At 34.7% G+C, this 22,132-nt stretch overlaps 1 protein-coding gene and 1 non-coding gene across 2 annotated transcripts in view; one reads left to right on the forward strand and one right to left on the reverse strand.

Annotated features, from left to right (window-relative positions):
* The window catches only part of LOC138156879 (contactin-associated protein-like 2), a 2,167,135-nt gene that overhangs the window by 291,027 nt on the left and 1,853,976 nt on the right, over window positions 1–22,132 (forward strand). The window lies entirely within an intron of this gene.
* Window positions 8,469–8,596, reverse strand: LOC138156895 (U6atac minor spliceosomal RNA). Its single transcript, XR_011167246.1, has one exon. It is a non-coding gene; the product is annotated as a U6atac minor spliceosomal RNA (small nuclear RNA).

The raw sequence follows: 22,132 nt of genomic DNA on the forward strand, positions 1-22,132 counted from the left end.
GTGAGAATTATCACTTAAACAATTATTTTCATTATGGAAAATTAGTTTACAAATGATCAATTTTAGATACTGTTTCTTTGCAAAGGAAACCAGGTGGCATTCATTTTCAAAATGACATAAAATTGACCTGCAAATTCAATTTAGATCAAATTCCATTGTTTGTATAATAATGACCAAAGGTTGCAAGCTTTCTCTACATATAATAACCACTAAACAGTGGCATAGATAAGGGTTGCTTAAACTTTTTACTTAGGATCTCTTTTTGCCCAAGAAATTTTTAGATGACCAGGAGTTTATAGGCATATAAAATAGGTATACCAAGCAAACATTTATTAATAATAAATCATGAAAAAATTTATTTTAAAGTGATTTTGGTATACATATAGTTTTGCAATTTATTAAAGATGAAAGCAAATTTCCAAACTAATGAAATGTATGTGCTTGTTTATTTTTTTAAAGACAATTCTTGTCAGGACATTTGATGCTGTAGGACATAGAACATTTTCAATGTTTTTAGAATGATACTTTGATTTTATAATTGTTAGTACTGAGAATGCCACTTTGCATAAATACATAGTACAAAATGGAAGAAGTATGTTAAGGGCCATTCTAGAAATTGTTGGGAATTTGGTCCTAATCCCAAGCCAAAAGACGTTTACCAATTTTTTTTAGAAACTCAGGTTTCAAACCTCTGTCACGTGATAGGTTGGCATGCTTCATGAACTTTTAGTGGCAGATGACTGATATATTTTTTTTAGAATTTCAATTGAGAATGGTTTATGAACCTAACTCAAGTTTTTTAGATTTAAAATTTGAAGGGAAGTATTTTTGAAACAGTACCTCTAGGCACTTGAGATGATCAATTATAACTCATACAAATAAATCTTTGAGAAGGTCATTTTCAATTATAAGAACATCTGTAGCTGTAAACATTTCTAAAGAACCATTTTCCACCCTATTGTTCCATATGTTTTTTCAGTAAATTGTTGAATTTTATCTTTTAACATAAATATGTTACCTTTTTTCCTTGAAGTCACATGTTTAAATCATTTAGTATTTTTTTCTATTTATAAATGAATTCATTTGTAGTTTTCAACATTCACTTCCACAAGATTTTTAGTTCCAAATTTTCTCCCCATCTTTCCCCTCCCTCACCCCAAGATAACATCCATCCTGATGATTTCTTCCCCCAATCTGCCCTCCCTTGCATCACCCCCACTTCTTCTCTTATCCCCTTCCCTTATATTTTGCTGTGGGTCAAGATAGATTTCTCTACTCCATTTCCTATATATCTTATTTCCCAGATGCATTTTAAAACAGTTTTTAAAATTTGAGTTCAAAATTCTCTCCTTTCCTCCCTCCCCACCTACTCTCATTGAGAAGGCAAGCAATTCAATATAGGTTATGCATGTGTAGTCATGGAAAACACTTCCATAATAGTCATGTTGTGAGACAACCTATATTTGCCTTCATACCATGCCTCTTCATTTTTTTATTCTCTGTTCTGACCCTGTCCCTCCCCAAAAGTGTTTGCTTCTGATACCCACTCCGCAAATCTGCCCTCCCTTCTATTCCCCCCCTTAATTCTCCCCCCCACAATTTCATGTAGAGTCAGATAGATTTCTATACCCATTGAGTGTCCATGCTATTCCTTCCTTAAGGCACATCTAAGTATGGTTCATTCATTCCTTCTCACCTCCCCCCTGTTCACTTCTACTGTAAAAATTTTTCTTGCTTCTTTTATGTGAGATAATTTATCCCATTCTACCTCTCCCTTTCTCCTTCTCCCAGCACATTCCTCTCTCACCCTTAATTTTATTTTTAGATATCATACCTTCATATTCAACTCACCCTGTGCCCTCTGTCAATACAAATGTGCACACACACACACACATACACACATGTGTGTGTGTTCCCTCTAAATACACTAATACTGATGGTCCCATGATGTAACAGCAAGCAAAGTAGGATTTCTTGCTATTTTCTGGGTTGAGTTTTAGCCAGAGAACTGCCCTTGATTAAGTCTTGCCTTTGATTGAATCAAGAGTCTTTGATTGGGGGGCAGATAGGTTGCACAGTGAATAGAGCACCATCCCTGGAGTCAAGAGGACCTGAATTCAAATTCAAGTCAGAGGACCTCACACTTATCACTTACTATTCATGTGACCTAGGGCCAGTCACTTAACCCATATTACACCTCCAAAAAGCAAAAGAAAAAAGTATTTGATTGAAAAGAGGATATATTGCATTGCTTGGAGGGAGAGTAGAGAGTAGAGAAAGGAGCAGAGCTGAGAGAGAGAAGCAAGCATGAGCAGGCTAGGGGAACTTGACTTGTGGGGAAGCCTAAAAGAAAGAATGTTTGTGCTGTTGGTGCTCCATCTGTTGATCTATGTTAATTTCTCAGATAGAAGCCCTGTCTGTTGGTCTTTAACAGTGAATTGAGCTGAAGAGCAGTGATCCACCCACAGGGAAGAGGATTAGCTTAAGCCCCTTTTAAGAGCTGTTAAAGTGAATTGAGATGATGGTGCCGGTAATGTGTGTCAAAGTTGTACCCCTGTTAAGCTTTGTTTCACTAGAAACAGAAGCTGTGGGCAAGAACCTCTGGAGGCTGATATCAGGCAGAAGCAGTAGAGCCTGGAGTGGAAAAGTCCCTGTGAGCTGAGACAAGGAGCAAGAGAATAGACCTGCCTGTGTGTGAACCTAGGCAAGAACTGGGAGTGGTTGGGAGGAGGAGCTATGGGGTTTGGAAGTCAGCCTTGAGTCAAGATGACAGAGGATTTTACTTGAACACTGTGTCTTTATTGAGAAAATTGTGACTTACTGTGACCTAGGAGTGTATGTTTTTTGTATTTTTATTTTCTGCTCCCTGTTAAGGATGTGTTGTGATAGGGAAGACCCTAGGCTGGGACCTCTTGATTGTGCAAACAAGTATTTTGGGAAATGCTACTGAATACAGTTATATATGCTATTTGCCATAAGACATCCTTGGTGTAATGATATATACCTGACATATTTTGCTTAAAGATGTTGTTATAAATGTTTTTCTTTAGTTTATCACTGAATAAATAGACAGGTCATTGTACTGTGTGAGTAGGTTCTTGAGATTATTCACAGCAACATTCATCAGGTGTGCTTCCATGACTGATAATACACATGGGTCACAAATATCATTTTTCCATGTAGGAAGGTAAACAGTTCACCTTTTATAAGTCCCTTATGATTTGTCATTCCTGTTTACATTTTCATGTTTCTCTCTCTTTTTTTTAAAGCAATCAGGGTTAAGTAACTTGCTGAAGGTTACACGGCCAGTTATTTCTGGGTGTGATGCTAAGTATCTGAGCCAAGATTTGATCCCCAGGTCATCCCAACACTGGAGCTGGTACAATTACTCACTGAGCCACCTGGCCACCCCTCATGTTTCTCTTGAGTCTTGTATTTGAAAGTCAATTTTTTATTCAGCTCTGGTCTTTTCATCAAGAATGTTTGAAAATCTTCTATTTCATTGAATTTCCATTTTCCCCCCTTAAGGATTATACTCAGTTTTGTTGGGTAGGTGATTCTTGGTTTTAATCCTAGCTCCTTTGACCTCCAGAACACCATATTTTCACCCATTCAATCCCCAATGTAGAAGTTGCTAAATCTTGAGTTCTTCTGTTTGTGTTTCCATGATTCTTTACCAGCTCCTTAATGACTGCTTATGCTATTTTCTCTTTAACCTCAGAACTCGAAAATTGGCTATAATATTTCTAGGAGTTTTCCTTTTGGAACCTCTTTCAGGAGGTGATCAGTGGATTCTTTCATTTTCTATTTTACTTTCTTGTTCTAGATATCAGGGAAGTTTCCTTTGACAATTTCTTGAAATATGTTGGGTTTTTTTTTTTTGCTCTTTGTAGGGCAATTGAGGTTAAGTGACTTGCCCAAGTTCACATGGCTAGTCTTGTGTGTGTGTGTGTTAAGTTTCTGAGCCCAGATTTGGACTCAGGTCCTCCTGACTCCAGGACTGGTGCTCTATTCACTGTGCCACCTAGCTGCCCCTCTTGAAATATGATGTTGAGGCTCTTTATTTGATTATGGTTTTCAGGTAGTCCAATAATTTTTAAATTTTTTTTCTTGGATCTATTTTCCAGGTCACTTGCTCTTTCCAATGAGATAATTCACATTATCTTCTATTTTTCTCTTTTGGTCTTGTCTTATAATTTCTTGATTTCTCATAGATTCATTGACTTTCATTTACTACATTCTAATTTTTAAGGAATTACTTTCTTTGGGCGGCCAGGTGGCTCAGCAAGTAAGAGCACTGGCTCCAGTGTCGGGATGACCTGGATCAAATCCGGGCTCAGATACTCAACACCACACCCAGAAATAATAACTGGCCGTGTAACCTTGAGCAAGTTACCTAACCCCAATTGCTTTAAAAAAAAAAAAAAAGGAATTACTTTCTTCAATGAGCTGTTGGACCTCTTTTTCATTTGGCCAGTTCTGCTTTTTAAGGCCTTTATTTCCTCTTTGGCTTTTTGGACCTCTTTTACCATTTGGGTTAGTCTTTTTTTAAGTGATAATTTCTTAGTATTTTTGAAGTCTCCTTTAACAAATCATTGATTCATCTTTTTCCTTATTTTCTTGTATCATTTTCAATTTCTTTCCATTTTTTCTCTACTTCTCTTACTTGATATACAAAATCCTGTTTTTACTCTTCCATGGCTTGTGACCAATTCATATTTTCTTCAAGACTTTTTATGTAGGAGCTTTGCCTTTGTTATCTTCTGTTTGTATATTTTCATTGTCCTTGTCTCCAAAGTAACATTCTGTAGTTTGATTTGTTTTTCCACTGTTTCATTTTTCAAGCCATTTACTTGACTTTTTAACTCTTTATTAATCTAGAATTTTGCTTCCAGGGTGGAGGGTACTCACCCCAGCACTGACACCCAGGATTGTCGAACCATATCCAGGCATTGGCAAAGCAAGTGCCATTAAAGAGATACCTGCAATCTCCCTCTGATCAGTCATGTGATCACCCCACCATCTGTGGGCTGAGATTCCTGAAAGTAAACTCTGCCACTACTACCATTGCTACTGCCCTGGGAATGGGGTTGGACTTCAGTCCTCTCTCACCCAGGTCCAACTGACCTTTCCCACTGACTTTGAAGTTGCCTTTGGCGTGTATGGGTTAAGATATCTGGAAAACCACTACAGCTGCCAGTGATTCAGTCCCCTGAGGCCTGCTCCAGGTTTCCTAGGGCCTAGTCTCTGCCAGCACAGCCCATCCTGTCTTAGAATGGTGTAAATATGTGTAATAGACATTTTCTGTTGATCTTCCAGGTTGTTTTGGGCTGGAAATTTGTTTCATTCTGTTGTATTCTGCTGATCTAGAATTTATTTAGAGTCATTTTTTTACAGGTTTTTGGAGGGGTTTGGAAGAGAGCTCAAGCAAGTCCCTGCTTTTACTCCACCATCTAGGCTTCAACCCCCCTGCCCCAATCATTGATATAGATAGATGATAGATAGATAGCTGGATAGCTAGATAGCTAGATAGATATAGATATATAGATTTAATATCTAACAAATATCTTTTAAAATCATACAAATAACATCTGAAAAAATAACAATATTTTTAATATATAAAAATTAACAAAACTGGATTTTTGCTCAGTCAAAAATGAAACAAATGCATCTTTCAATTTCAATAATCTATTGAACCTTCCCACTCTTGAGAATAACTTTTACCCCCTGCATATAGTAATAAGTTTTTGTCATCAGAGTCCATGTATTTCCAAAGGTTTTAAAGCAAATGGCTATATATAAGCATACACACACACACACACACACACACCTCAAAATGGATCATACAATGAGTAAAAGTAATATGTTCAGTGCCACAAGCTTAAACATTTTTAAAGTTAAGTATATTTATTTATTTACTTATTTTACAACATTCAGTCCTCGGTCCCATGAGTTTCAAATTTTCTCCTGCTCCTTCTCCTTCCCCTTTCCCCCATGGTGGCACGCAATAAAAGATAGGATCTACAAATACTTTAACACTAAATATTAGTCAAGTTGTAAAGAGAGATTCTAACCAATGGAGTGAACAATTAAAAAGAAGAAACAAAACCAAACAGAGAGAGAGAGACAGAGAGAGACAGAGACAGAGAGAGAGCAAGTAGTTTCCTTCATTCTGCATTCAGACTCTGTAGTTCTTTCTCTGGATGTGGATACCCCTTTCCATCATGAGTCTTTTGGAGTTGTTTCCTAACCTTGCATTGCTGAGAGGAGCCCAATCTATCAAAGTTAGTTGTCACATATATGATGTGTCTGAAACTGTGTACATAGTTCTCCTGGTTCTTCACTCACCCAGCATCAGTTTTTATTAGTCTTTTCAAGTTATTATGGAGTCCATTTGCTCCTCCTTTTTACAGCATAGTAGTATCCCATTACATTCATATATCACAACTTGTTTAGCCATTCCCCAGTTGATAGTCATCCCCTTGATTTCCAAGTCTTTGCCACCACAAAAAGTGCTGCTATAAATATTTTTGTATATATGGGTCCTGTTACTACTTCTATTATCTCTTTGGGATAAAACCCTAGAAGTGGTATTGCTAGGTCAAAGGGTATGGGCTTATTTATAGCCCTTTGGGCATTGTTCCATATTGCTCTCCAGAATGGTTGGTTCAGTTCACAATCCTACCAAGAATGCATTAGTGTGGCAATTTTCCCATATCCTATCCAGCATTTATCATTTTCCTCTTTTGTCATCTTAGCCAATGGTGAGATGTGGCACCTAAGAGTTGTTTTCATTTCCATTTCTCTAAGAAGAAGTGATTTAGAGCATTTTTTCAAATGTTAGAAATATTTTTAATTTCTTCCTCTATTCATATACATTGACCATTTCTCAGTTGGGGAATGGCTTGTATTCTTAATAGATTTGACTCTGTTTTGTGTATATTTTAGAAATGGGGCCTTTATCAGAGACCATGGTTGTAAAATTTTTTTCCCAGTTTTCCACTTCCCTCTTAATATTTGTTACATTGGCTGTCTTTGTACAATAACTTTTCAATTTTATATAATCAAAATTATCCATTTGCATTTAATAATTCCCTCTAATTCTTATTTGGTCAGGAAATCTTCACTTCTGCATAAATCTGAAAGGTAAACTATTCCTTGCTCTCCCACATTGCTTACAATATCAGCCCTTATGCCTAAAAGTGCACCCATTTAGACTTAATTTCAGCATATGGTGTAAGATATTGGACTGTGTCCAATTTCTGCCATTCTATTTTCCAGTTCTCCCAGCAGTTTTTGTCCAATAGTGAATTCTTATCCCAAAAGCTGGGGTCTTTGGGTTTATCAAACAGTAGATTTCTATAATTATTGACTGCTATGTCTTGTGTACCTAATCTTTCCCACTCATCCACTACTCTATTCCTCAGCCAGTACGAAGTAGTTTTGATGACTACTGCTTTATAATATAGATTAAAATGTGGTATGGTTAGGCCACCTTCCCTTATATTTCTTTTCAACAATTCCCTTGATATTCTAGACCTTTTGTTCTTCCAAATGAATATTGTTATTTTTTCCAGCTGTATAATTTTTTTTGTAAATTGATTGTTATGGCACTAAATAGTTAAATTAATTCAGGCAAAATTTTCATTTTTATTATATTAGCTTGACCTAGACATGAGCAACTGAAGTTTTTTTCAATTATTTAGATCTGACTTTATTTGTGGAAAAAGTGTTGTGTTCATATAAGTCCTTTGTTTGTTTTGGTAGGTAGGTTCCCAAATATTTTATAATGTCTACAGTAACTTTAAATGGAATTTCTCCTTCTATCTCTTACTATTTGATTTTGTTACAAATACATAGGAATTTTGAGGATTAGTGTGGGTTTATTTTATATCCTGCAACTTTGCTAAATTTATTATCTCAAGCAGTTTTTACTTGATTCTCTAGGATTCGCTAAGTATATCATTATATCATCTGCAAAGAGTGATTGCTTAGTCTCTTCTTTGTGTAATTTGATTCCTTCAATTTCTTTTTCCTCTCTTATTGCTATTGCTAACATTTCCAGTACCAAATTAAATATGAGGGATGATAGTGGACATCCTTGTTTCACCCCTGATCTTATTGTAAATGCTTCTAGCTTATCCCCATTACATATAATACTTGCTGATGGTTTTAGAAAGATGATACTTATTATTTTAATGAAGACTCCATTTATTCCTATACTTTCTAGTGTTTTTAATGGAAATGGGTGTTGTATTTTGTCAAACACCTTTTCTGCATCTATTGAGATAATCATATGGTTTCTACTAGTTTTGTTGTTGATATGATCAATTATACTGATGAATTTCCTAATATTGAACCAACCTTGCATTCCTGGAATAAATTCTACCTGATAAAAGTGTTTTATTCTCATTATAAGTTGCTGTAGTCTTTTTGCTAATGTTTTATTTAAAATTTTTGCATCTATATTAAAAACATGATTAGATGCCACAGAGTAGGTAGCAATGCCTTATCCATATGTGTGTTATAAAGGTCACTAGGACCTCTTGCATCCTTAACAAGGGAAGTCCTAACCTTCTCTCCTTTCATATAACACACCAGCTTTAACATTTGCTAAAAATCTTACATTTTCCCCATCATTGCTCCAACAGTCTGTACAGACTCCAATGCAATTTTTCACTGTAAATCTTCATTTCTGTCTTTTTTTACTTTAAGATATATATACACACATGCACATATACGCATATGTATATACACACATATCCCCTCCACATTGGCAACAAAACAATAACTCATGTATGCTTCTTTCATAAACATATCTGATATAAAGTAATAATTGTGCCATATTAGAAAAATCAGTTGTTTCATCTAACTGTGAATTGCAAACTTTGAACTACCCTTAAGCCTGGTAATAGTTTGCTGGAACTGGTGATTACTAATTTGAGAAATCTTTTTAGAAACAATAACATTTGAAAAAGGAATTTTATCACCATATTTTTCCCATGAAATTTTTCATACATTTGAATAGCCACATGCAATACAAGATCTATTGTGTAGGGCTTTCTAATTTTGGAAATTAAATACAAAGGTTCTTAAGAGGCATGTAAATACTTTTTGTTAGTAGTAATAAATTTCTTACAACATTGTGTTTTTTCTTTATTTGAAGATTTTAAAGGTACTTTGAAATATTCCTTTGGTTTATTGCAGTATACTAAAGGCTTATTTTTAAGAGGTCATTTTATTTTGGTTGGTTTCATGCTCTCCACTACCAAAACTCCATTAGAAATTAAGCAGAGGTTTTTCTGCAGCATCATCATTATCAGAAGTAAATCCATATTTAAAAAATAATTAAACATGTTTCTTTTTTCTTGTCAATTTTGGTGTACTGCAACCTGGTAACAAACTCTGCCTAATTGTCATCACTATTTTTACTGCTTCTGTCTAAATTTAGGCACTTAACCATAACCTAATTTTTTATCCTAAAATATAAATTATGCTAAGAAGTTCTCAAAAATACTTAAGTATCTGAAATTACATTGTTTGTGCTTAATTTTAAAAATTCTTGTATATACTTTCATACATATACAATGGTGATAGAGAAATATTATTAAAGGCTTTTGTCTTCACTTGTTGCCATCAAACATATTTCTGTAAAAAAAAGGTGACAGCAAATTTTAAAATCAAACATTCTTTTTAAAAAATATTATTTATTTATTTACTTTTAGTTTACAACATTCAATTCCACAAGCTTTTGGGTTCCAAATGTTTTCCACCTCTATTTCCTTCCTCCTTTTACCCCTGTGCCTGCATGCTCTATGATATAGTTTCTACAAATACCTCCACATTAAACATTAGTCAAGTTGTAAAGAAGTATTATTACCAATGGAATGAACAATGAGAAAGAAGAAACAACAAAAAAAGAGAGAAAGCAAATAATTTGCTTCAAACTACACTCAGACTATGCCAATCTTTCTCTGGATGTGGATAGCCTTTTTCATCATGAGTCCTTTGGAGTTGTCTTATAACCCTGCATTGCTGAGATGAACCCAGTCTATGGAAGTCAATCATCAGACATATGATTTGTCTGTAACTGTGTACAATGTTCTCCTGGTTCTGCTCCTCCACTCAGCATCAGTTTATATAAGTCTCTCCAGTTTAACGAAGTCTTTCTGCTCTTCATTTCTTATAGCAAAATGGTATTCCATTATATTCATATACCACAACTTTAGCCATTTCCCAATTGATGGGCATCCCATTGGTTTCCAAATCTTTGCCACCACAAAAAGAGCTGCTATAAATATTTTTGTACAAACAAGTCCCTTTCCCATTTGGATGATCTTTGTGGAATACAGCCCTGAAAGTGGTACTGCTAAAACAAAGGGTATGCACATTTTTATAGTTTTGGGGGCATAGTTCAAAATTGCTCTCCAGAATGGTTGGTTCAATTGACAATCCCACAAAAAATGTATTAGTGTTCCAATTTCCCTGTGTCCTTTCCAATATTTATCATTTTCCTGTTTTCTCGTATTAGCCAATCAGACTGGTGAGGTGAGGTACCTCTGAGTTTTTTGATTTGCATTTTTCTTATCATTAGTGATTGGAGCATTTTTTCATATGATTGTAGATATCTTTCATTTCTTCCCCTGAAAACTGTCTATTCATATTCTTTTATCATTTATCAATTGGGGAATGACTTGTATTCTTTTATATTTGTCTCAGTTCTCTGAATTTTTTAGAAAGGAGGCCTTTATCAGAGACCCTCATTGTAAAAAGTCCCAATTTTCTACTTCCCTCTTAATCTTGGTTATATTGGCTTTTTTTGTACAGAAACTTTTCCATTTAACATAATCAAAATTATCCATTTTATATTTTATAATGTTCTCTATCTCTTGTTTGGTCATACAATGCTTCCTTCTCCATAAATCTGATAGGTAAACTATTCCTTGCTCTCCCAAATTTCTTAGAGTATTAGCCTTTATATCTAGATCATGAACCCATTTAGACTTTATTTTTATGTACAGTGTGAGATATTGGACTATGCCCAATTTCTGCCATATATTTTTCAGTTTTCCCAGCAGTTTTTGTTAAATACTGAATTCTTATCCCAAAAGCTGGGGTCTTTGGATTTATCAAACAGTAGAATGCTATAGTCAGTGACTATAGGGTCTTCTGTTCATAATCTACTCCAGTGATCTACTACTGTATTCCTTAGCCAGTACCAAGTAGTTTTGATGACTCCTGCTTTATAATATAGATTAAAATCTGTCATGGCTAGTCCACCTTCCCTAGCATTTCTTGTCATTAGTTCTCTTGATATTCTGAAACTTTTGTTCTTCCAGATGAATTTTGTTACTATTTTTTCTAACTCTATAATATATGTATATGTATATATACATACATACATACATATATATATGTGTATATATATATATATATATATATATATATAAATGTATTTGCTAGATTGATTGTTATGGCCCAAAACAGGTAAACTAGTTTAGGTAAAATTGTCATTTTTTATTATATTGGCTCAGCCTAACCATAAGCAACTGATGTTTTTCCAATTATTTAGATCTGACTTTTTTTTGTGAAAAGTGTCTTGTATTTGTGTTCATATATATATATATATATAGTTCATATAGTTTTGGTAGGTAGACTCCCAAATATGTTATAATGTCTAAAATAACTTTAAATGGAATTTATCTTGTGATTCTTTAGAATATATATAAGAATGGCAAGAATTTGTGTGGGTTTATTTTATATCCTGCAACTTTGATAAATTTATTTATTATCTCAAGTAGTTTTTTCCCCTTGATTCTCTAAGTATATCATCATATCATCTACAAAGTGTGACAGCTTGATCTCTTCTTTATCTAATCTGATTCCTTTAATTTCTTTTTCTTCTTTAATTCCTATTGCAAAATTTTCTAGTGCCAAACTGAAGGACAGTGGTGACAGTGGACATCCTAGTTTCACCCCTATTCTTATTGTAAATGCTTCTAGCTTATCCCCCATGGTTTTAGGTAGATGCTGCTCATTATTTTCAGGAAGTCTCCATTTATTCCTATGCTTTCTAGTGTTTTTAATAGGAATGGATATTGTATTTTGTCAAAATCCTTTTTTGCATCTATTGAGATAATCATATGGTTTCTACTAGTTTTCTTGTTTGTATGATTGATTATACACATTCTAATATTCTAATACAATAAAAACCACTGCTGATTTGGTACTTATATGCTTAGGAATATTTCTGAGCTACTTATATACTGAAGGAAATTTTAAAGTCTTTATTTTCTATAATTAAACTGTTATTTCTGTAAGAGCAGAAAACTTTGCATATACAGTAAAAAGAAAAATACTGCATTTCAAAACATACAATAGTCTTGAATCTGAGCTGAAGTTTTCCTGGAAGCATCCATTAGCCTTATATGACATGGTGGCATGAAGAGTACAAAGTAAATATGTTGAGTGTTCAGAACCAAGGCTGCAGTGAAGTCCCACAATGCAACATAATCGAGCTCTGCAAGAAGCATGTTGGATTCATTGCATATTTGATTTTGAATTAATTTTTAGTCATTGTGCTTTTAGAAATTTTTTGCTGTTGCAAATTTTTCATGACTCCTACATTCAGTTATAGAACTCCATATAGGGTCATGAACCACTGTTTAAGAAGTACTACATAGATCATATCAGCCTTTTGATCATGTCAACATGGATTGTTATGAATATATATTGTGTTATCTTTGAATCAGGATAAGACTAGAGAGAATATGAGTTTAGTAGATGGAAAGAAGTTACAAGTCAAGTGTTGGCAGACTGTGAGACACTTGGCAGTGGTGAAACACAATGATTTGGGGTGCATAGTTAAGTCTTCCCTAAGCAAAATTGCTAGTCCCTTGAATTTTTCACAGATAAAAAGATAGGCAGTTCCATGACAGATAGGTTGAGACTGAATATGCAGTCACAGGACAGGATTTAAACAGGTCAAAATGCACCAGACTGAAATTAAATTTATCATGCAACAGTTGCCAGTAGTTTTGACCACTGATGTTGAGATGCTCAGGGGAAGCAAGAGTTTGACTGAATGATGCTGAAAATGACTTTGTATGTTTTTCATGTGTTGGTCAATCACTGGTTTGCTTGGGTCTATGTCAAGAAGCTTTAGGGATCAATCTGAAAGTGATAATCTATACAACACACCCTCCTTCTTTTCCCTCCCTTAATACTCCCTTTCCCTTTTCTACACAGGTTGTGTGTTGTGTAATTTTTGAAGGTAATTATATATTCATGTACCACAAAACATTTTGACCCAGAAGTCTGAGATTCATTTATCTATTTGTCTGTTGTGAGGATTTGTATTTTAGTTTATGTGAGACACACAGGGTTTGGGAAAATAAAATAATACTTTGCTCTGGTGCTTTCAGGTGAATGAAAATTCTTTTTAGTAGAAAGTATAGCAGGGGCCAAGTCAACATCTATCCCTGCAGTGGTAGGAAGAAGTCAATGAGTTGACTTAAGAGTCATATTACCTAATACTGGACCTCCACACATTATCAAAAATAAAAAAGGACATTTAGGATAAGAAAAGAGTCTTTCAGTTGTGAAATACTTAGTTTGTCTTTGCATCTCCTCACTTTTCTTTTTAGGTTCCCATTTCTCAAACCAAGCACTCCATTTAGAACTTTCCAATCCCTTCAGTGATTATCATGTGTCCCATTCTTGATCTCTACTGGATAACAAAAGATTCTATTAAAAAAAGGTTTTAATAACTACCACATTTCCCTTTATTGTCTCACAGTAGTGGGATCATAATACAAACAAGTAGTCAATGATACACTTTCATCATTCTTAAGCTAGACTCCATAAAGTTTTGGACAAATCTAAAAATTAAAATTTTAATATAACTGAATTCCTTTGCATTTCTATTCATTTTATTTTATTCAATTAAAAACATTATTCTTAGAAGACTGCCAAGCTACCAGAGAGATACATGAAACATAAAAAGTTAAGAAATGAATCTTCATTTCATAGGAAATAAGATCTTAATTTTAACTACATATTTCTTTAATTTCAGAGGGTAACTGAATGGGTGAGGGTTAGAAATTACAGAGCATTTTTTTTCCTTTTTATTTTATTTTTTAATTTACATCATTCATTTCCACAAGATTTTGAGTTGCAATTTTCTCCAGACTTTCCCCCACCCGCCACCCCAAAACAGTGATTCCCATTGAATATCCCCTCCCACAATCTTCTCTTTCCCATATCTCCCCTAACCCACTTCTGACTTTCCAGTAGGGCATGGTGGATCTCTTTTCCCAAGTGCCTGTATATCTTATTTCCCAGTTACATGTAAAATAGCAAATATATATATATATATATATATTTAAACATTTGATTTTAAAACTTTGAATTCTAGACTCTTTCCCTTCCTCCCTCATCACCTACCCTTACAGGGAAGAGAAGCAATTCAGTATAGGTTGTACATGTGTAGCTATGCAAAACATTTCCAGAAAGCCTTACTGTATTTCCCTCCATCCTATCTGACCACCCACTTGTTGTATTCTCTACTTTGATCCTGTCCGTTTTCAAAAGTGGGTGCTTCCAACATATCTCCCCTCCCAGCCTGTCCTCTCTTCCATCATCCCCCCTCTCTCCCCCTTCTCCCATAATCTCCTGGAGGGTGAGATACCCAATTTAGTCTGTATGTAATTCACTCCCTAAGCCAAATTCAATAAGAATGAAGTTGACTCATTCCATTTTGCCTTCCTGTTCTCCCCTCCATTGTAACAGTTTTCCCTTGCCTCTTCTATATGAGATAATTCACCCCCCATTCTGTCTCTTCCCATCTCCATTATATTCCTCTCTTACTTCTTAATTTTGCCTTTTAAGTATCATCCTTTCCTATTAAATTGGTCGTGTCCCCTTTGTCTATGTATACTTGTACACATATATACAGACACTCACATATCTATTTCTGCCCACATACCCTCCTATATATACATATATATGTATATATATACACACATATATATGTACATATGCATATGTGTGTATGCAATTATATTTCATTCAACTATTAACATACTGAGAAAAGTTTCATAAGTTACAATTATCATTTTTCCATGCAGGGATGTATATAGTTCAATTTCAATAACTTCCTTATGATTTCTTTTCCATGTTTACCTTCTCATGCTTCTTTTGCTTCTTGTATCTCAATGTCAAATTTTCTATTCAACTCCAGTTTTTTTCCTAAAGGATGCCTGAAATTCCTCTATTTCATTGAATGACCATATTTTCCCCTGAAACATGATCCTCAGCTTTGCTGCATAGGTGATTCTTGTTTTTAATCCCAGTTCCTTTGACCTCCAGAATATCATATTCCAAGCCCTTTGATCACTCAGCATAGAATCTGCCAGATACTGTGTTATCTTGACTGTGTTTCCACAATATTCAAATTATTTGTTTCTGACTTCTTGTAATATTATTTCCTTCATATGTGAAGTCTGGAACCTGGGTATAATATTCCTAGGAGTTTTCTTTTTAGGATCTTTTTTCAAGAGCTGATCAGTGGATTCCTTTAGCCTCTGTTTTGCCCTCTGGTTCTAAAACATCAGGGCAATTTTCCTTGAGAATTTCTTGAAGGATAATTTCTAGGTTCTTTTTTTGATCATGGCTTTCAGGTAGTCCAGTAATTTTTAAATTATCTCTCCTGGATCTATTTTCCAGGTCAGTGGTTTTTCCAATGAGATATTTAACATTTCCTTCTATTTTTTTCCATTTGTTTAGATTTGTTTAATAGTATCTTGATTTCTCATAAAGTCACTAGCTTCCATTTACTCCAATCTAATTCTGAAGGAATGATTCTCTTCAGTGACCTTTTGAGATTCTTTTTTCCATCTGGCAAATTTAGGTTTTTAAGGTATTCTTATCCTCATTGGCTTTTTGAGCCTCTTTTGCCATTTGAGTTAGTTTATTTTTAAGGTGTTATTTTCCTCAGTCAGGCTGTTGACTCCCATTTCATAATTTTCTCGAATCATTCTCATTTTTCTTCCCAATTTTTTCCTCCACTTTACTTATTTGGTTTTCAAAATCCTTCTTAAGCTCCTCTATGGCCTGTACCCAGCTCATACTTTTACTGGAAGCTTTTGGTGCAGGAGTTATGACTTTGCTGTCTTCTTCCTGTTCCATGCTTTGATCCTTTTTGTCCCCAAAATAAGAGTGTAATGTCAGATTGCTGTGCTTGCTTTGTTCCTTTGCTTTCTCATGTTTCACCTCAATTACTTCACTTTTGAGTTTGTTTTGCCTCAGTAGAACTCTGCTACCAGATATAGGAGCTTGTCCCAATCGCTGGTTTTTTTTCAGCTGCTAGAGCTATTAATTGGATGCCCTCTCTGAAGCCTCCACATGCTCTGCCTAACTGATCACACTTCCCAAGACATCCACCACAGACTGCAATCCAGATGTAAGAGCAACTAACACCTTGGACTTATTCCTTGGTCCCCTACAATCTGCAGACCAGGAGCTCTGGAGTGGCTATGTGGTGGCAGCTGCATGGCTACAGTCCCTCAGTCACTTTGCTCTTGAGAGGATAAAGGCCTGACCACACTCCCGAACTCCTGGTTTACAAAGTCCACACTGCACTGACCTCTCACTTTTTCTTAACATCTATGGGTGGATAATTCTGGAAAATGTCACAGCTGCTGGTGATCTGAAGTCCCTCCAGCTAGCTGCTTGTGGCCACCCTGAGGCTAAAACCTCTGGTACACATGGTACTGGGCTCGTCTCCCAACACACTGTGTTGGCCACTTCCTGCTGGTCTACTAGAATGTTGTCAGTGGGAAATTAGCTTCTCTCTGTCATTTTGTTGGTTTTGTAGCTCCAAAGTTTGTTTAGAGTAATTTTTTACATGAATTGGAGGAGGTGGGAGCGGGAGCCACAGGCAAGTCCTGTTTATACTCCACCATCATGACTACATCCCAGAGAATTTTTTTCTTTAACATTTTTTTCAATTTTACTGCAAGTACTACATGCTCCATGAACCATTTTCACATTCCCACAGTTTTAAGCATTCTGTCTCTCTTCAAGTCACCTTGTATAATTATTTATTTATGTATTATATTCCCCTTGAAGTATACAAGCTTCTTGAGTATCAGGACTATTTTGTGTCTGACATCCTGTCATCAGTACCAAAATAGTGTCTTGTATAAAGCAGATACTTAATAAGCGTCCAATTAAATTGAAATAAATTTATATTTATTTAGTCAATGTATGCATATTTATATGAGTATAATTACAAATATTGTTTTAATAATACCTGTTAAGATCTAATAGAATTAAGTACTAGCTTTGCCTCTAAAATAGGAAGGAGGAAAGATTGGGAGATAAAACTATATGATAATTTAAGTTATGCATAGATATAAAATTTCATTACTCAACCCAAAAGAATCTTTTCAGAAAGAAATCTGGCAATATGAAATAGTTGTTTAGTTAGCTAATTAAATTATTTTAAGGAAATTATAACACATAAAACATTGATTCTATTGGTGGGGATATAATCTGAAAGTAACATCTAAAGGAAACAAATACAATTAGTAAATTCAAAAAATTTTATAGCAGTATTGTTTCTGATTTCAAGAAAGTTGGAATAAGTCATAAATGTAGCAATAGGAATGTAGTTAAATAAAAATCAGTATGTTAGTGTTATGAAAAAACATATAGGATTAAATTTACAAATATGAGGAATGTAAAGATATATAGAGAAAACATGATTCTGTTGTGTAAAGGGTGTAAGGAAGTACCAGAAGAACAAGATATGTAATATCACAGTATAAGAGCTAAAAAACAAACAGGGATGAATGTAAAAACAAGCAGCTCTTATACAAGTTTATTGTGTTGTACTATTTCATATTGTTTTTCTTAGACCATAATAATGGTAGAATTTTAGTACTCCAAGTAGAGATTTTTATAGGTATGCAGACTAAGTACTCATGCTTTACATGTGTATGTGAAGAAAGGTAAACACACACAAATCATCTGTGCTGTCAGGAAGTTTTTATTCCAACTTGCTCTAGAAAAAAAGAATATTCTACAAAATACCAAACAAGTGGTCATTTAAGATTAATTTGAAGGTTTGGAAAGAGGATCCAACTACATCCTATGACAGTCCTTTCTACTTTGGGAAAGCAATCATTTTTTATAGTTCTTTTTTTTTATTCACCTTAATCATGAGACTGAATACACACCATCAAAACTTCCACCAATAGTTCCAAATTCTGTATTTTGAGTTCATGCTGAGCTAGTCTGATCCTACCTCATGATTATAAAAAAAATTTTTTAGATAGGATCATTATGTCCTTTATCCCCCATCTCTTCTTCTTTGTATTCTATGTATCCCATGGAGCCAAGTTGGTGGAGTAAAAACAGGAACTCTGCTTGGCTCCAGCTCTAACCACCTCCAATACCTATAAAATATTACTCTAATTTTTTTTAGAGTTAGAGAACCCACAAAGTGACAGAGGGAAACAAATCTCCTACTGAAGGAAACCTGGAAGGCTGACAGGAAGGGTCTATCACACCAAGCCTTCCTCAGACCTCTGACAACATTTGTGAAAACCCCAGTGATTTGGGACATAGCTTGCTCCACTCTTGAAGCACAGTTCTACCATATCAGAGAGCTCAAAAGTCAAGTAACTGGCTAGCAAGATAAGCAAGCAGTGGAATCAGAATGAGACAATGGAATCATATATAGGAGAAAAAAGTGATCAAAGCCTGGGAGTAGATGTCAATGAATTCAAAATTCCTGCATCAAAAGCTTCCAAGAAAAGTATGAATTGGTTACAGGCCATGGAGGAGCTCAAGAAGCATTTTGACAATCAAGTAAGAGAAGTGAAGGAAAAATTGGAAAGAGAAATTAGATTCATGGTTCAAGAAAATCATGAAAAGCAAGTGAACACCCTGCTAAAGGATACCCAAAAAATACTGAAGAACATAACATCTTAAAAAAATAGACTAACCGAAATGGCAAAAGAGGCCCAAAAAACCAGTGAGTAGAAGAATGTCTTAAAAAGTCAAATTGCCCAGATGGAAAAGGAATTTTAAAACTCACTGAATAGAATAATTCCTTTAAAATTAGATTAGAGCAAATGGAAGCTAATGATTTTATGTATTCTAAGCATCCATTTTTCCTCCCAACTAGTTTTCATATGTTATGATTTTGAAGTGTTTTAACATCCTAGTAGTGCATTTTGGAATGTATTTCAAGTGTCTGTAATTGAACACATTATTTTAAACTTCATTGGATTCTTTATGAGTACAGTAGTACTTTCTTTTTTATAATTTAAAAAAGTTTTTAGTTTTCAACATTCATTTCCATGAGATTTTGAGTTACAAATTTTCTCTGTCTCTCCCCTACCTCCTACCCCAAGATGACAAGCATCTGAATTCCCCTTCTCCCAATCTTCTCTCTTTTATATCCTTTGTATCTCCCCCTTACTTTCCTGTAGGGAAAGATGGATTTATATACCACAGTACCTGTATATCATTTGCTGATTGCATGTAAAAACAATTTTTAACATTTCTTTTTAAAACTTTGAGTTCTCAGGATTCTCTCCCTTCTTCCCTCCTCACCCACCCTGACTAGGAAGAGAAGGAATTCAGTATAGAGTATACTGTTTAGTTACACAAAACATTTCCATAGTAGTCATGTTGTGAAAGACTAACTATATTTCCCTCCATCTTATCCCATCCACCATTTATTTTGTTTTCTCCTTTGATCCTGTCCCTTTTCAAAAGTGTTTGCTTCTAACTACCCTCTCACCTAATATTCCCTTACTTCTATCATCCCCTCTCTTACTCCCTTTCCCCCTACTTTCCTGTAAAGTAGGATGCCCAGTTGAGTGTGTATGTTATTCCCTCCTTAAGCCAAATCAAATCTGAGTAAGGTTGATTTATTCCCTTTTACTTCCCTGCTCTTCTGCTCCATTGTAATAATTCTCTCTTGCTTCTTTTATGTGAGATAATTCATCCTATTCTATCTCTCCCTTTCTCCTCCCAATATATTCCTCTCTATATATACTTAATTTTACTTATTAGATATCATCCATTCATATTCAATTCATCCTGTGCCCTCTGTCTATGTATACATGTACACACACATTTACACATATAGCCACCTGCATAAATACATTATATATATATATACACACACACATATATATACACGTGTATATATATACACACACACATATATATATATATATATACTTACATACAAAATAGTCTGTGCTCTCTCTCCCTCAAACTACCCTAGTATATATGTATACAAACATATATATGGATATATTTGCAAGCATGTATATATGTATAAATGTATGTATGCATTCCCTTCAACTATCCTCATACTGAGGAAAGTCTTATGAGTTACAAATATCATCTTTCCATGTAGGAATGTAAATAGTTGAACTTTAATAAATTCATTGTAACTTCTTTTTCCTGTTTACCTTCTCATGCTTCTCTTGCTTCTTGTATTTGAAAGTCAAATTTTCTGTTCAGCTCTTGTCTTTTCATTAAGAATGCAAAATATAGAGACAAAAAATTAAAACATACTTATTCTCACAGAAGCTTTATTGTATTATAAAAGATAAGTAAACTTGTGTAAGCATATACAAACTAAATATAATGAAAATAAATTCATAGAAATACACGATATTTACATACAGGGTAGTCTTTGTGGAGAAAATGATGGTTGAGCTTCATCTTGAAGAAAGTGAAGAATTCTTTTTCTTTTTTTTTTCTTTTTTTGGAGAGGGAAAGGTAGGACAGTTGGGGTTAAGTTACTTGCCCAAGGTCACACAGCTAGTTTTGTGTTGTGTCTGATGCCAGATTTGAACTCGGGTCCTCCTAACTCCAGGGTCGGTGCTCTATTCACTGCACCATCTAGCTGCCCCTAAGAATTCTTTAATGTGAAGATCAGAGGTTGCAAGAATGTGTTTCTGCCAGCTCAGACCTAAATTTTCATTGTGAATATTTATACTCAAGAAATCATCACAGACTACAAATGAGATCTTGATTTATTGTTTTTTGATTGTCTAGGCTTTAAAAGAAGGAAAAATATTGATAATAAAGATTAAGTCTAAAAGTATGCCATGCATTTTCTGAGGGCTACTTGTTAAATATTTACCAGCACACCCCTGGAAGAACATACTTTCTATATGCAGTGGAAAGAATGAGCTATGTTATTATCAGAGACTGGAAGAAAGGAGAAGTTGGAAATGATTTCAAGGAGTTTTGAGATGTAAAGTAGTGGAGAAGAGGCAGTTCATAAATTGGTGGAAAAACCTTTAAGAATGTGTCTTTTTTAATATTGCTACTCTCTTTTGAACCTTTAATCATAAAGTAAACACTTGAAGCCATTTCTATCTGAGGAGTTTCTCCCAGGACTGATTCCTCTGGCAGGGGAGAGGGTAATTTGGTTTTTTAAATTAATTTATTTTTAGTTTTCAGCATTCATTTCCACAAGATTTTGAGTTCCATGTTTTCTCTCCATCCCTCCCTTCCCCCAACCCTAAGACAGCATCTATTCTGATTACTCCTTCCCCCAATCTTTCATCCCTTCTATGACACTTTCACCTTCTCTTATCCCCTTCCCCTCTATTTTCTTGAAGGGCAAGATAGATTTCTTTACCCCATTGCCTGAATGTTTTATTTCCCAGTTGAATATAAAACAATTTTTAACATTTAAAATTTTAACAAATTTTTAAAATTTTGAGTTTTATTTTATCTCCCTTCCTCCCTCTCCACCCACTCCAATTGAGAAAACAATTTGATATAGATTATATATGCAAAACACTTCCATAACAGTCATGTTGTGACTATATTTCCTACCTAATTATATTTCCTACCAACCTCTCCTGCCCTCCATTTATTCTCTTTTGACCCTGTCCCTCCTCAAAAGTGTTTACTTTTAATTACCCTTTCCTCCCATTTGCCCTCCCTTCTATCAAACCCTCTCCCCTTATCACCTTCCCACCTACTTTCCTGTAGAGTAAGATAGATTTTCTTTTTTGTTTGATTGTTTGTTTTTTGCCTTTTTTTGGAGGGCAATTGGTGTTAAGTAACTTGCCCAAGGTTACCC

The sequence above is a fragment of the Petaurus breviceps genome, unplaced genomic scaffold, assembly GCF_028583685.1.
Source record: "Petaurus breviceps papuanus isolate PSGF00001 unplaced genomic scaffold, PetGlider_PUasm1.0 110, whole genome shotgun sequence".
Lineage (NCBI taxonomy): Eukaryota > Metazoa > Chordata > Mammalia > Diprotodontia > Petauridae > Petaurus > Petaurus breviceps.